This window comes from Lotus japonicus, chromosome 2, assembly GCF_012489685.1.
Source record: "Lotus japonicus ecotype B-129 chromosome 2, LjGifu_v1.2".
NCBI classification, from domain to species: Eukaryota; Viridiplantae; Streptophyta; class Magnoliopsida; order Fabales; family Fabaceae; genus Lotus; species Lotus japonicus.
Window position 1 is genome coordinate 25,312,685 of NC_080042.1, and position 10,652 is coordinate 25,323,336.

The 10,652-nt window shown below is 38.7% G+C and overlaps 32 non-coding genes and 1 pseudogene across 32 annotated transcripts; all 33 read right to left on the reverse strand.

The window, feature by feature from the left end:
• Nucleotides 1-109: 109 nt before the first annotated feature.
• On the reverse strand, nucleotides 110-227 carry LOC130742087 (5S ribosomal RNA). The gene has a single exon (XR_009020955.1). It is a non-coding gene; the product is annotated as a 5S ribosomal RNA (ribosomal RNA).
• Nucleotides 228-530: 303 nt separating this feature from the next.
• On the reverse strand, nucleotides 531-649 carry LOC130741822 (5S ribosomal RNA). The gene has a single exon (XR_009020697.1). It is a non-coding gene; the product is annotated as a 5S ribosomal RNA (ribosomal RNA).
• A 195-nt stretch (nucleotides 650-844) lies between these two features.
• Nucleotides 845-963, reverse strand: LOC130741823 (5S ribosomal RNA). Its single transcript, XR_009020698.1, has one exon. It is a non-coding gene; the product is annotated as a 5S ribosomal RNA (ribosomal RNA).
• Nucleotides 964-1,158: 195 nt separating this feature from the next.
• LOC130741826 (5S ribosomal RNA) lies at nucleotides 1,159-1,277 on the reverse strand. The gene has a single exon (XR_009020700.1). It is a non-coding gene; the product is annotated as a 5S ribosomal RNA (ribosomal RNA).
• A 194-nt stretch (nucleotides 1,278-1,471) lies between these two features.
• On the reverse strand, nucleotides 1,472-1,590 carry LOC130741827 (5S ribosomal RNA). The gene has a single exon (XR_009020701.1). It is a non-coding gene; the product is annotated as a 5S ribosomal RNA (ribosomal RNA).
• A 195-nt stretch (nucleotides 1,591-1,785) lies between these two features.
• On the reverse strand, nucleotides 1,786-1,904 carry LOC130741828 (5S ribosomal RNA). Its single transcript, XR_009020702.1, has one exon. It is a non-coding gene; the product is annotated as a 5S ribosomal RNA (ribosomal RNA).
• A 195-nt stretch (nucleotides 1,905-2,099) lies between these two features.
• Nucleotides 2,100-2,218, reverse strand: LOC130741829 (5S ribosomal RNA). The gene has a single exon (XR_009020703.1). It is a non-coding gene; the product is annotated as a 5S ribosomal RNA (ribosomal RNA).
• Nucleotides 2,219-2,412: 194 nt separating this feature from the next.
• LOC130741830 (5S ribosomal RNA) lies at nucleotides 2,413-2,531 on the reverse strand. The gene has a single exon (XR_009020704.1). It is a non-coding gene; the product is annotated as a 5S ribosomal RNA (ribosomal RNA).
• Nucleotides 2,532-2,726: 195 nt separating this feature from the next.
• LOC130741831 (5S ribosomal RNA) lies at nucleotides 2,727-2,845 on the reverse strand. The gene has a single exon (XR_009020705.1). It is a non-coding gene; the product is annotated as a 5S ribosomal RNA (ribosomal RNA).
• Nucleotides 2,846-3,040: 195 nt separating this feature from the next.
• LOC130741832 (5S ribosomal RNA) lies at nucleotides 3,041-3,159 on the reverse strand. The gene has a single exon (XR_009020706.1). It is a non-coding gene; the product is annotated as a 5S ribosomal RNA (ribosomal RNA).
• Nucleotides 3,160-3,353: 194 nt separating this feature from the next.
• LOC130741833 (5S ribosomal RNA) lies at nucleotides 3,354-3,472 on the reverse strand. The gene has a single exon (XR_009020707.1). It is a non-coding gene; the product is annotated as a 5S ribosomal RNA (ribosomal RNA).
• A 299-nt stretch (nucleotides 3,473-3,771) lies between these two features.
• Nucleotides 3,772-3,889, reverse strand: LOC130742081 (5S ribosomal RNA). The gene has a single exon (XR_009020949.1). It is a non-coding gene; the product is annotated as a 5S ribosomal RNA (ribosomal RNA).
• Nucleotides 3,890-4,120: 231 nt separating this feature from the next.
• LOC130742055 (5S ribosomal RNA) lies at nucleotides 4,121-4,239 on the reverse strand. Its single transcript, XR_009020922.1, has one exon. It is a non-coding gene; the product is annotated as a 5S ribosomal RNA (ribosomal RNA).
• Nucleotides 4,240-4,470: 231 nt separating this feature from the next.
• Nucleotides 4,471-4,589, reverse strand: LOC130741834 (5S ribosomal RNA). The gene has a single exon (XR_009020708.1). It is a non-coding gene; the product is annotated as a 5S ribosomal RNA (ribosomal RNA).
• A 195-nt stretch (nucleotides 4,590-4,784) lies between these two features.
• Nucleotides 4,785-4,903, reverse strand: LOC130741835 (5S ribosomal RNA). Its single transcript, XR_009020709.1, has one exon. It is a non-coding gene; the product is annotated as a 5S ribosomal RNA (ribosomal RNA).
• A 305-nt stretch (nucleotides 4,904-5,208) lies between these two features.
• On the reverse strand, nucleotides 5,209-5,327 carry LOC130742028 (5S ribosomal RNA). The gene has a single exon (XR_009020893.1). It is a non-coding gene; the product is annotated as a 5S ribosomal RNA (ribosomal RNA).
• Nucleotides 5,328-5,524: 197 nt separating this feature from the next.
• On the reverse strand, nucleotides 5,525-5,643 carry LOC130741837 (5S ribosomal RNA). Its single transcript, XR_009020711.1, has one exon. It is a non-coding gene; the product is annotated as a 5S ribosomal RNA (ribosomal RNA).
• Nucleotides 5,644-5,839: 196 nt separating this feature from the next.
• Nucleotides 5,840-5,957, reverse strand: LOC130742082 (5S ribosomal RNA). The gene has a single exon (XR_009020950.1). It is a non-coding gene; the product is annotated as a 5S ribosomal RNA (ribosomal RNA).
• Nucleotides 5,958-6,152: 195 nt separating this feature from the next.
• LOC130741838 (5S ribosomal RNA) lies at nucleotides 6,153-6,271 on the reverse strand. Its single transcript, XR_009020712.1, has one exon. It is a non-coding gene; the product is annotated as a 5S ribosomal RNA (ribosomal RNA).
• A 197-nt stretch (nucleotides 6,272-6,468) lies between these two features.
• LOC130741839 (5S ribosomal RNA) lies at nucleotides 6,469-6,587 on the reverse strand. The gene has a single exon (XR_009020713.1). It is a non-coding gene; the product is annotated as a 5S ribosomal RNA (ribosomal RNA).
• Nucleotides 6,588-6,782: 195 nt separating this feature from the next.
• Nucleotides 6,783-6,900, reverse strand: LOC130742083 (5S ribosomal RNA). The gene has a single exon (XR_009020951.1). It is a non-coding gene; the product is annotated as a 5S ribosomal RNA (ribosomal RNA).
• Nucleotides 6,901-7,095: 195 nt separating this feature from the next.
• Nucleotides 7,096-7,214, reverse strand: LOC130741840 (5S ribosomal RNA). Its single transcript, XR_009020714.1, has one exon. It is a non-coding gene; the product is annotated as a 5S ribosomal RNA (ribosomal RNA).
• A 198-nt stretch (nucleotides 7,215-7,412) lies between these two features.
• LOC130741841 (5S ribosomal RNA) lies at nucleotides 7,413-7,531 on the reverse strand. The gene has a single exon (XR_009020715.1). It is a non-coding gene; the product is annotated as a 5S ribosomal RNA (ribosomal RNA).
• A 195-nt stretch (nucleotides 7,532-7,726) lies between these two features.
• Nucleotides 7,727-7,845, reverse strand: LOC130741842 (5S ribosomal RNA). The gene has a single exon (XR_009020716.1). It is a non-coding gene; the product is annotated as a 5S ribosomal RNA (ribosomal RNA).
• Nucleotides 7,846-8,040: 195 nt separating this feature from the next.
• LOC130741843 (5S ribosomal RNA) lies at nucleotides 8,041-8,159 on the reverse strand. Its single transcript, XR_009020717.1, has one exon. It is a non-coding gene; the product is annotated as a 5S ribosomal RNA (ribosomal RNA).
• A 196-nt stretch (nucleotides 8,160-8,355) lies between these two features.
• On the reverse strand, nucleotides 8,356-8,474 carry LOC130741844 (5S ribosomal RNA). Its single transcript, XR_009020718.1, has one exon. It is a non-coding gene; the product is annotated as a 5S ribosomal RNA (ribosomal RNA).
• Nucleotides 8,475-8,669: 195 nt separating this feature from the next.
• LOC130741845 (5S ribosomal RNA) lies at nucleotides 8,670-8,788 on the reverse strand. The gene has a single exon (XR_009020719.1). It is a non-coding gene; the product is annotated as a 5S ribosomal RNA (ribosomal RNA).
• A 196-nt stretch (nucleotides 8,789-8,984) lies between these two features.
• LOC130741846 (5S ribosomal RNA) lies at nucleotides 8,985-9,103 on the reverse strand. Its single transcript, XR_009020720.1, has one exon. It is a non-coding gene; the product is annotated as a 5S ribosomal RNA (ribosomal RNA).
• A 195-nt stretch (nucleotides 9,104-9,298) lies between these two features.
• Nucleotides 9,299-9,417, reverse strand: LOC130741848 (5S ribosomal RNA). The gene has a single exon (XR_009020722.1). It is a non-coding gene; the product is annotated as a 5S ribosomal RNA (ribosomal RNA).
• A 195-nt stretch (nucleotides 9,418-9,612) lies between these two features.
• Nucleotides 9,613-9,731, reverse strand: LOC130741849 (5S ribosomal RNA). Its single transcript, XR_009020723.1, has one exon. It is a non-coding gene; the product is annotated as a 5S ribosomal RNA (ribosomal RNA).
• A 196-nt stretch (nucleotides 9,732-9,927) lies between these two features.
• On the reverse strand, nucleotides 9,928-10,046 carry LOC130741850 (5S ribosomal RNA). The gene has a single exon (XR_009020724.1). It is a non-coding gene; the product is annotated as a 5S ribosomal RNA (ribosomal RNA).
• Nucleotides 10,047-10,241: 195 nt separating this feature from the next.
• On the reverse strand, nucleotides 10,242-10,360 carry LOC130741851 (5S ribosomal RNA). Its single transcript, XR_009020725.1, has one exon. It is a non-coding gene; the product is annotated as a 5S ribosomal RNA (ribosomal RNA).
• A 197-nt stretch (nucleotides 10,361-10,557) lies between these two features.
• On the reverse strand, nucleotides 10,558-10,652 carry LOC130742216 (5S ribosomal RNA; annotated as a pseudogene).

The window sequence follows — 10,652 nt, forward strand, 5'->3', positions numbered from 1 at the left end:
GCGTGCAATTACTTTATTTTTGTCTTCAACTTTGTAGTTCACTTCGTATTCATCCGAGGCTTCTAAGAAATTAAAAAAAAAATAAGGAATTGCGAAAAAACGGCAAAAGGGGATGCAACACGAGGACTTCCCAGAGGTCACCCATCCTAGTACTACTCTCGCCCAAGCACACTTAACTGCGGAGTTCTGATGGGATCCGGTGCATTAGTGCTGGTATGATCGCATCCGTAAAGTTATGCGGGTTAAAACATAATATGCGTTAAACTAAGAAATTAAAAAAAAAATAAGGAATTGCGAAAAAACGGCAAACAAGCGCGCAATTACTTTATTTTTGTCTTCAACTTTGTAGTTCACTTCGTATTCATCCGAGGCTTCTAAGAAATTAAAAAAAAAATAAGGAATTGCGAAAAAACGGCAAACAAGCGGCAATTACTTTATTTTTGTCTTCAACTTTGTAGTTCACTTCGTATTCATCCGAGCTTCTAAGAAATTAAAAAAAAAAATAAGGAATTGCGAAAAAACGGCAAAAGGGGATGCAACACGAGGACTTCCCAGGAGGTCACCCATCCTAGTACTACTCTCGCCCAAGCACACTTAACTGCGGAGTTCTGATGGGATCCGGTGCATTAGTGCTGGTATGATCGCATCCGTAAAGTTATGCGGGTTAAAACATAATATGCGTTAAACTAAGAAATTAAAAAAAAAATAAGGAATTGCGAAAAAACGGCAAACAAGCGTGCAATTACTTTATTTTTGTCTTCAACTTTGTAGTTCACTTCGTATTCATCCGAGGCTTCTAAGAAATTAAAAAAAAAAATAAGGAATTGCGAAAAAACGGCAAAAGGGGATGCAACACGAGGACTTCCCAGGAGGTCACCCATCCTAGTACTACTCTCGCCCAAGCACACTTAACTGCGGAGTTCTGATGGGATCCGGTGCATTAGTGCTGGTATGATCGCATCCGTAAAGTTATGCGGGTTAAAACATAATATGCGTTAAACTAAGAAATTAAAAAAAAAATAAGGAATTGCGAAAAAACGGCAAACAAGCGTGCAATTACTTTATTTTTGTCTTCAACTTTGTAGTTCACTTCGTATTCATCCGAGGCTTCTAAGAAATTAAAAAAAAAAATAAGGAATTGCGAAAAAACGGCAAAAGGGGATGCAACACGAGGACTTCCCAGGAGGTCACCCATCCTAGTACTACTCTCGCCCAAGCACACTTAACTGCGGAGTTCTGATGGGATCCGGTGCATTAGTGCTGGTATGATCGCATCCGTAAAGTTATGCGGGTTAAAACATAATATGCGTTAAACTAAGAAATTAAAAAAAAAATAAGGAATTGCGAAAAAACGGCAAACAAGCGTGCAATTACTTTATTTTTGTCTTCAACTTTGTAGTTCACTTCGTATTCATCCGAGGCTTCTAAGAAATTAAAAAAAAAATAAGGAATTGCGAAAAAACGGCAAAAGGGGATGCAACACGAGGACTTCCCAGGAGGTCACCCATCCTAGTACTACTCTCGCCCAAGCACACTTAACTGCGGAGTTCTGATGGGATCCGGTGCATTAGTGCTGGTATGATCGCATCCGTAAAGTTATGCGGGTTAAAACATAATATGCGTTAAACTAAGAAATTAAAAAAAAAATAAGGAATTGCGAAAAAACGGCAAACAAGCGTGCAATTACTTTATTTTTGTCTTCAACTTTGTAGTTCACTTCGTATTCATCCGAGGCTTCTAAGAAATTAAAAAAAAAAATAAGGAATTGCGAAAAAACGGCAAAAGGGGATGCAACACGAGGACTTCCCAGGAGGTCACCCATCCTAGTACTACTCTCGCCCAAGCACACTTAACTGCGGAGTTCTGATGGGATCCGGTGCATTAGTGCTGGTATGATCGCATCCGTAAAGTTATGCGGGTTAAAACATAATATGCGTTAAACTAAGAAATTAAAAAAAAAATAAGGAATTGCGAAAAAACGGCAAACAAGCGTGCAATTACTTTATTTTTGTCTTCAACTTTGTAGTTCACTTCGTATTCATCCGAGGCTTCTAAGAAATTAAAAAAAAAAATAAGGAATTGCGAAAAAACGGCAAAAGGGGATGCAACACGAGGACTTCCCAGGAGGTCACCCATCCTAGTACTACTCTCGCCCAAGCACACTTAACTGCGGAGTTCTGATGGGATCCGGTGCATTAGTGCTGGTATGATCGCATCCGTAAAGTTATGCGGGTTAAAACATAATATGCGTTAAACTAAGAAATTAAAAAAAAATAAGGAATTGCGAAAAAACGGCAAACAAGCGTGCAATTACTTTATTTTTGTCTTCAACTTTGTAGTTCACTTCGTATTCATCCGAGGCTTCTAAGAAATTAAAAAAAAAAATAAGGAATTGCGAAAAAACGGCAAAAGGGGATGCAACACGAGGACTTCCCAGGAGGTCACCCATCCTAGTACTACTCTCGCCCAAGCACACTTAACTGCGGAGTTCTGATGGGATCCGGTGCATTAGTGCTGGTATGATCGCATCCGTAAAGTTATGCGGGTTAAAACATAATATGCGTTAAACTAAGAAATTAAAAAAAAAATAAGGAATTGCGAAAAAACGGCAAACAAGCGTGCAATTACTTTATTTTTGTCTTCAACTTTGTAGTTCACTTCGTATTCATCCGAGGCTTCTAAGAAATTAAAAAAAAAAATAAGGAATTGCGAAAAAACGGCAAAAGGGGATGCAACACGAGGACTTCCCAGGAGGTCACCCATCCTAGTACTACTCTCGCCCAAGCACACTTAACTGCGGAGTTCTGATGGGATCCGGTGCATTAGTGCTGGTATGATCGCATCCGTAAAGTTATGCGGGTTAAAACATAATATGCGTTAAACTAAGAAATTAAAAAAAAAATAAGGAATTGCGAAAAAACGGCAAACAAGCGTGCAATTACTTTATTTTTGTCTTCAACTTTGTAGTTCACTTCGTATTCATCCGAGGCTTCTAAGAAATTAAAAAAAAAAATAAGGAATTGCGAAAAAACGGCAAAAGGGGATGCAACACGAGGACTTCCCAGGAGGTCACCCATCCTAGTACTACTCTCGCCCAAGCACACTTAACTGCGGAGTTCTGATGGGATCCGGTGCATTAGTGCTGGTATGATCGCATCCGTAAAGTTATGCGGGTTAAAACATAATATGCGTTAAACTAAGAAATTAAAAAAAAAATAAGGAATTGCGAAAAAACGGCAAACAAGCGTGCAATTACTTTATTTTTGTCTTCAACTTTGTAGTTCACTTCGTATTCATCCGAGGCTTCTAAGAAATTAAAAAAAAAATAAGGAATTGCGAAAAAACGGCAAAAGGGGATGCAACACGAGGACTTCCCAGGAGGTCACCCATCCTAGTACTACTCTCGCCCAAGCACACTTAACTGCGGAGTTCTGATGGGATCCGGTGCATTAGTGCTGGTATGATCGCATCCGTAAAGTTATGCGGGTTAAAACATAATATGCGTTAAACTAAGAAATTAAAAAAAAAAATAAGGAATTGCGAAAAAACGGCAAACAAGCGGCAATTACTTTATTTTTGTCTTCAACTTTGTAGTTCCTTCGTATTCATCCGAGCTTCTAAGAAATTAAAAAAAAAATAAGGAATTGCGAAAAAACGGCAAACAAGCGGCAATTACTTTATTTTGTCTTCAACTTTGTAGTTCACTTCGTATTCATCCGAGCTTCTAAGAAATTAAAAAAAAAAATAAGGAATTGCGAAAAACGGCAAAAGGGGATGCAACACGAGGACTTCCCAGGAGGTCACCCATCCTAGTACTACTCTCGCCCAAGCACACTTAACTGCGGAGTTCTGATGGGATCCGGTGCATTATGCTGGTATGATCGCATCCGTAAAGTTATGCGGGTTAAAACATAATATGCGTTAAACTAAGAAATTAAAAAAAAAATAAGGAATTGCGAAAAAACGGCAAACAAGCGTGCAATTACTTTATTTTTGTCTTCAACTTTGTAGTTCACTTCGTTTCATCCGAGGCTTCTAAGAAATTAAAAAAAAAAAAAAAAAAAAAAAAAAAAAAAAAAAAAAAAAAAAAAAATAAGGAATTGCGAAAAAACGGCAAAAGGGGATGCAACACGAGGACTTCCCAGGAGGTCACCCATCCTAGTACTACTCTCGCCCAAGCACACTTAACTGCGGAGTTCTGATGGGATCCGGTGCATTACTGCTGGTATGATCGCATCCGTAAAGTTATGCGGGTTAAAACATAATATGCGTTAAACTAAGAAATTAAAAAAAAAATAAGGAATTGCGAAAAAACGGCAAACAAGCGTGCAATTACTTTATTTTTGTCTTCAACTTTGTAGTTCACTTCGTTTCATCGAGCTTCTAAGAAATTAAAAAAAAAAAAAAAAAAAAAAAAAAAAAAAAAAAAAAAAAAAAAAAAAATAAGGAATTGCGAAAAAACGGCAAAAGGGGATGCAACACGAGGACTTCCCAGGAGGTCACCCATCCTAGTACTACTCTCGCCCAAGCACACTTAACTGCGGAGTTCTGATGGGATCCGGTGCATTAGTGCTGGTATGATCGCATCCGTAAAGTTATGCGGGTTAAAACATAATATGCGTTAAACTAAGAAATTAAAAAAAAAATAAGGAATTGCGAAAAAACGGCAAACAAGCGTGCAATTACTTTATTTTTGTCTTCAACTTTGTAGTTCACTTCGTATTCATCCGAGGCTTCTAAGAAATTAAAAAAAAAAATAAGGAATTGCGAAAAAACGGCAAAAGGGGATGCAACACGAGGACTTCCCAGGAGGTCACCCATCCTAGTACTACTCTCGCCCAAGCACACTTAACTGCGGAGTTCTGATGGGATCCGGTGCATTAGTGCTGGTATGATCGCATCCGTAAAGTTATGCGGGTTAAAACATAATATGCGTTAAACTAAGAAATTAAAAAAAAAATAAGGAATTGCGAAAAAACGGCAAACAAGCGTGCAATTACTTTATTTTTGTCTTCAACTTTGTAGTTCACTTCGTGTTCATCCGAGGCTTCTAAGAAATTAAAAAAAAAATAAGGAATTGCGAAAAAACGGCAAACAAGCGTGCAATTACTTTATTTTTGTCTTCAACTTTGTAGTTCACTTCGTATTCATCCGAGGCTTCTAAGAAATTAAAATAAAAAATAAGGAATTGCGAATAAACGGCAAAAGGGGATGCAACACGAGGACTTCCCTGGAGGTCACCCATCCTAGTACTACTCTCGCCCAAGCACACTTAACTGCGGAGTTCTGATGGGATCCGGTGCATTAGTGCTGGTATGATCGCATCCGTAAAGTTATGCGGGTTAAAACATAATATGCGTTAAACTAAGAAATTAAAAAAAATAAATAAGGAATTGCGAAAAAACGGCAAACAAGCGTGCAATTACTTTATTTTTGTCTTCAACTTTGTAGTTCACTTCGTATTCATCCGAGGCTTCTAAGAAATTAAAAAAAAAAATAAGGAATTGCGAAAAAACGGCAAAAGGGGATGCAACACGAGGACTTCCCAGGAGGTCACCCATCCTAGTACTACTCTCGCCCAAGCACACTTAACTGCGGAGTTCTGATGGGATCCGGTGCATTAGTGCTGGTATGATCGCATCCGTAAAGTTATGCGGGTTAAAACATAATATGCGTTAAACTAAGAAATTAAAAAAAAAATAAGGAATTGCGAAAAAACGGCAAACAAGCGTGCAATTACTTTATTTTTGTCTTCAACTTTGTAGTTCACTTCGTATTCATCCGAGGCTTCTAAGAAATTAAAAAAAAAAAATAAGGAATTGCGAAAAAACGGCAAAAGGGGATGCAACACGAGGACTTCCCAGGAGGTCACCCATCCTAGTACTACTCTCGCCCAAGCACACTTAACTGCGGAGTTCTGATGGGATCCGGTGCATTATGCTGGTATGATCGCATCCGTAAAGTTATGCGGGTTAAAACATAATATGCGTTAAACTAAGAAATTAAAAAAAAAATAAGGAATTGCGAAAAAACGGCAAACAAGCGTGCAATTACTTTATTTTTGTCTTCAACTTTGTAGTTCACTTCGTATTCATCCGAGGCTTCTAAGAAATTAAAAAAAAAAATAAGGAATTGCGAAAAAACGGCAAAAGGGGATGCAACACGAGGACTTCCCAGGAGGTCACCCATCCTAGTACTACTCTCGCCCAAGCACACTTAACTGCGGAGTTCTGATGGGATCCGGTGCATTAGTGCTGGTATGATCGCATCCGTAAAGTTATGCGGGTTAAAACATAATATGCGTTAAACTAAGAAATTAAAAAAAAAAATAAGGAATTGCGAAAAAACGGCAAACAAGCGTGCAATTACTTTATTTTTGTCTTCAACTTTGTAGTTCACTTCGTATTCATCCGAGGCTTCTAAGAAATTAAAAAAAAAAAATAAGGAATTGCGAAAAAACGGCAAAAGGGGATGCAACACGAGGACTTCCCAGGAGGTCACCCATCCTAGTACTACTCTCGCCCAAGCACACTTAACTGCGGAGTTCTGATGGGATCCGGTGCATTAGTGCTGGTATGATCGCATCCGTAAAGTTATGCGGGTTAAAACATAATATGCGTTAAACTAAGAAATTAAAAAAAAAATAAGGAATTGCGAAAAAACGGCAAACAAGCGTGCAATTACTTTATTTTTGTCTTCAACTTTGTAGTTCACTTCGTATTCATCCGAGGCTTCTAAGAAATTAAAAAAAAAAATAAGGAATTGCGAAAAAACGGCAAAAGGGGATGCAACACGAGGACTTCCCAGGAGGTCACCCATCCTAGTACTACTCTCGCCCAAGCACACTTAACTGCGGAGTTCTGATGGGATCCGGTGCATTATGCTGGTATGATCGCATCCGTAAAGTTATGCGGGTTAAAACATAATATGCGTTAAACTAAGAAATTAAAAAAAAAATAAGGAATTGCGAAAAAACGGCAAACAAGCGTGCAATTACTTTATTTTTGTCTTCAACTTTGTAGTTCACTTCGTATTCATCCGAGGCTTCTAAGAAATTAAAAAAAAAAATAAGGAATTGCGAAAAAACGGCAAAAGGGGATGCAACACGAGGACTTCCCAGGAGGTCACCCATCCTAGTACTACTCTCGCCCAAGCACACTTAACTGCGGAGTTCTGATGGGATCCGGTGCATTAGTGCTGGTATGATCGCATCCGTAAAGTTATGCGGGTTAAAACATAATATGCGTTAAACTAAGAAATTAAAAAAAAAAATAAGGAATTGCGAAAAAACGGCAAACAAGCGTGCAATTACTTTATTTTTGTCTTCAACTTTGTAGTTCACTTCGTATTCATCCGAGGCTTCTAAGAAATTAAAAAAAAAAAATAAGGAATTGCGAAAAAAACGGCAAAAGGGGATGCAACACGAGGACTTCCCAGGAGGTCACCCATCCTAGTACTACTCTCGCCCAAGCACACTTAACTGCGGAGTTCTGATGGGATCCGGTGCATTAGTGCTGGTATGATCGCATCCGTAAAGTTATGCGGGTTAAAACATAATATGCGTTAAACTAAGAAATTAAAAAAAAAATAAGGAATTGCGAAAAAACGGCAAACAAGCGTGCAATTACTTTATTTTTGTCTTCAACTTTGTAGTTCACTTCGTATTCATCCGAGGCTTCTAAGAAATTAAAAAAAAAAATAAGGAATTGCGAAAAAACGGCAAAAGGGGATGCAACACGAGGACTTCCCAGGAGGTCACCCATCCTAGTACTACTCTCGCCCAAGCACACTTAACTGCGGAGTTCTGATGGGATCCGGTGCATTAGTGCTGGTATGATCGCATCCGTAAAGTTATGCGGGTTAAAACATAATATGCGTTAAACTAAGAAATTAAAAAAAAAATAAGGAATTGCGAAAAAACGGCAAACAAGCGTGCAATTACTTTATTTTTGTCTTCAACTTTGTAGTTCACTTCGTATTCATCCGAGGCTTCTAAGAAATTAAAAAAAAAAATAAGGAATTGCGAAAAAACGGCAAAAGGGGATGCAACACGAGGACTTCCCAGGAGGTCACCCATCCTAGTACTACTCTCGCCCAAGCACACTTAACTGCGGAGTTCTGATGGGATCCGGTGCATTAGTGCTGGTATGATCGCATCCGTAAAGTTATGCGGGTTAAAACATAATATGCGTTAAACTAAGAAATTAAAAAAAAAATAAGGAATTGCGAAAAAAACGGCAAACAAGCGTGCAATTACTTTATTTTTGTCTTCAACTTTGTAGTTCACTTCGTATTCATCCGAGGCTTCTAAGAAATTAAAAAAAAAAATAAGGAATTGCGAAAAAACGGCAAAAGGGGATGCAACACGAGGACTTCCCAGGAGGTCACCCATCCTAGTACTACTCTCGCCCAAGCACACTTAACTGCGGAGTTCTGATGGGATCCGGTGCATTAGTGCTGGTATGATCGCATCCGTAAAGTTATGCGGGTTAAAACATAATATGCGTTAAACTAAGAAATTAAAAAAAAAATAAGGAATTGCGAAAAAACGGCAAACAAGCGTGCAATTACTTTATTTTTGTCTTCAACTTTGTAGTTCACTTCGTATTCATCCGAGGCTTCTAAGAAATTAAAAAAAAAAATAAGGAATTGCGAAAAAACGGCAAAAGGGGATGCAACACGAGGACTTCCCAGGAGGTCACCCATCCTAGTACTACTCTCGCCCAAGCACACTTAACTGCGGAGTTCTGATGGGATCCGGTGCATTAGTGCTGGTATGATCGCATCCGTAAAGTTATGCGGGTTAAAACATAATATGCGTTAAACTAAGAAATTAAAAAAAAAATAAGGAATTGCGAAAAAACGGCAAACAAGCGTGCAATTACTTTATTTTTGTCTTCAACTTTGTAGTTCACTTCGTATTCATCCGAGGCTTCTAAGAAATTAAAAAAAAAAAATAAGGAATTGCGAAAAAACGGCAAAAGGGGATGCAACACGAGGACTTCCCAGGAGGTCACCCATCCTAGTACTACTCTCGCCCAAGCACACTTAACTGCGGAGTTCTGATGGGATCCGGTGCATTAGTGCTGGTATGATCGCATCCGTAAAGTTATGCGGGTTAAAACATAATATGCGTTAAACTAAGAAATTAAAAAAAAAATAAGGAATTGCGAAAAAACGGCAAACAAGCGTGCAATTACTTTATTTTTGTCTTCAACTTTGTAGTTCACTTCGTATTCATCCGAGGCTTCTAAGAAATTAAAAAAAAAAATAAGGAATTGCGAAAAAACGGCAAAAGGGGATGCAACACGAGGACTTCCCAGGAGGTCACCCATCCTAGTACTACTCTCGCCCAAGCACACTTAACTGCGGAGTTCTGATGGGATCCGGTGCATTAGTGCTGGTATGATCGCATCCGTAAAGTTATGCGGGTTAAAACATAATATGCGTTAAACTAAGAAATTAAAAAAAAAATAAGGAATTGCGAAAAAACGGCAAACAAGCGTGCAATTACTTTATTTTTGTCTTCAACTTTGTAGTTCACTTCGTATTCATCCGAGGCTTCTAAGAAATTAAAAAAAAAAATAAGGAATTGCGAAAAAACGGCAAAAGGGGATGCAACACGAGGACTTCCCAGGAGGTCACCCATCCTAGTACTACTCTCGCCCAAGCACACTTAACTGCGGAGTTCTGATGGGATCCGGTGCATTAGTGCTGGTATGATCGCATCCGTAAAGTTATGCGGGTTAAAACATAATATGCGTTAAACTAAGAAATTAAAAAAAAAATAAGGAATTGCGAAAAAACGGCAAACAAGCGTGCAATTACTTTATTTTTGTCTTCAACTTTGTAGTTCACTTCGTATTCATCCGAGGCTTCTAAGAAATTAAAAAAAAAAAATAAGGAATTGCGAAAAAACGGCAAAAGGGGATGCAACACGAGGACTTCCCAGGAGGTCACCCATCCTAGTACTACTCTCGCCCAAGCACACTTAACTGCGGAGTTCTGATGGGATCCGGTGCATTAGTGCTGGTATGATCGCATCCGTAAAGTTATGCGGGTTAAAACATAATATGCGTTAAACTAAGAAATTAAAAAAAAAATAAGGAATTGCGAAAAAACGGCAAACAAGCGTGCAATTACTTTATTTTTGTCTTCAACTTTGTAGTTCACTTCGTATTCATCCGAGGCTTCTAAGAAATTAAAAAAAAAAATAAGGAATTGCGAAAAAACGGCAAAAGGGGATGCAACACGAGGACTTCCCAGGAGGTCACCCATCCTAGTACTACTCTCGCCCAAGCACACTTAACTGCGGAGTTCTGATGGGATCCGGTGCATTAGTGCTGGTATGATCGCATCCGTAAAGTTATGCGGGTTAAAACATAATATGCGTTAAACTAAGAAATTAAAAAAAAAATAAGGAATTGCGAAAAAACGGCAAACAAGCGTGCAATTACTTTATTTTTGTCTTCAACTTTGTAGTTCACTTCGTATTCATCCGAGGCTTCTAAGAAATTAAAAAAAAAAAATAAGGAATTGCGAAAAAAACGGCAAAAGGGGATGCAACACGAGGACTTCCCAGGAGGTCACCCATCCTAGTACTACTCTCGCCCAAGCACACTTAACTGCGGAGTTCTGATGGGATCCGGTGC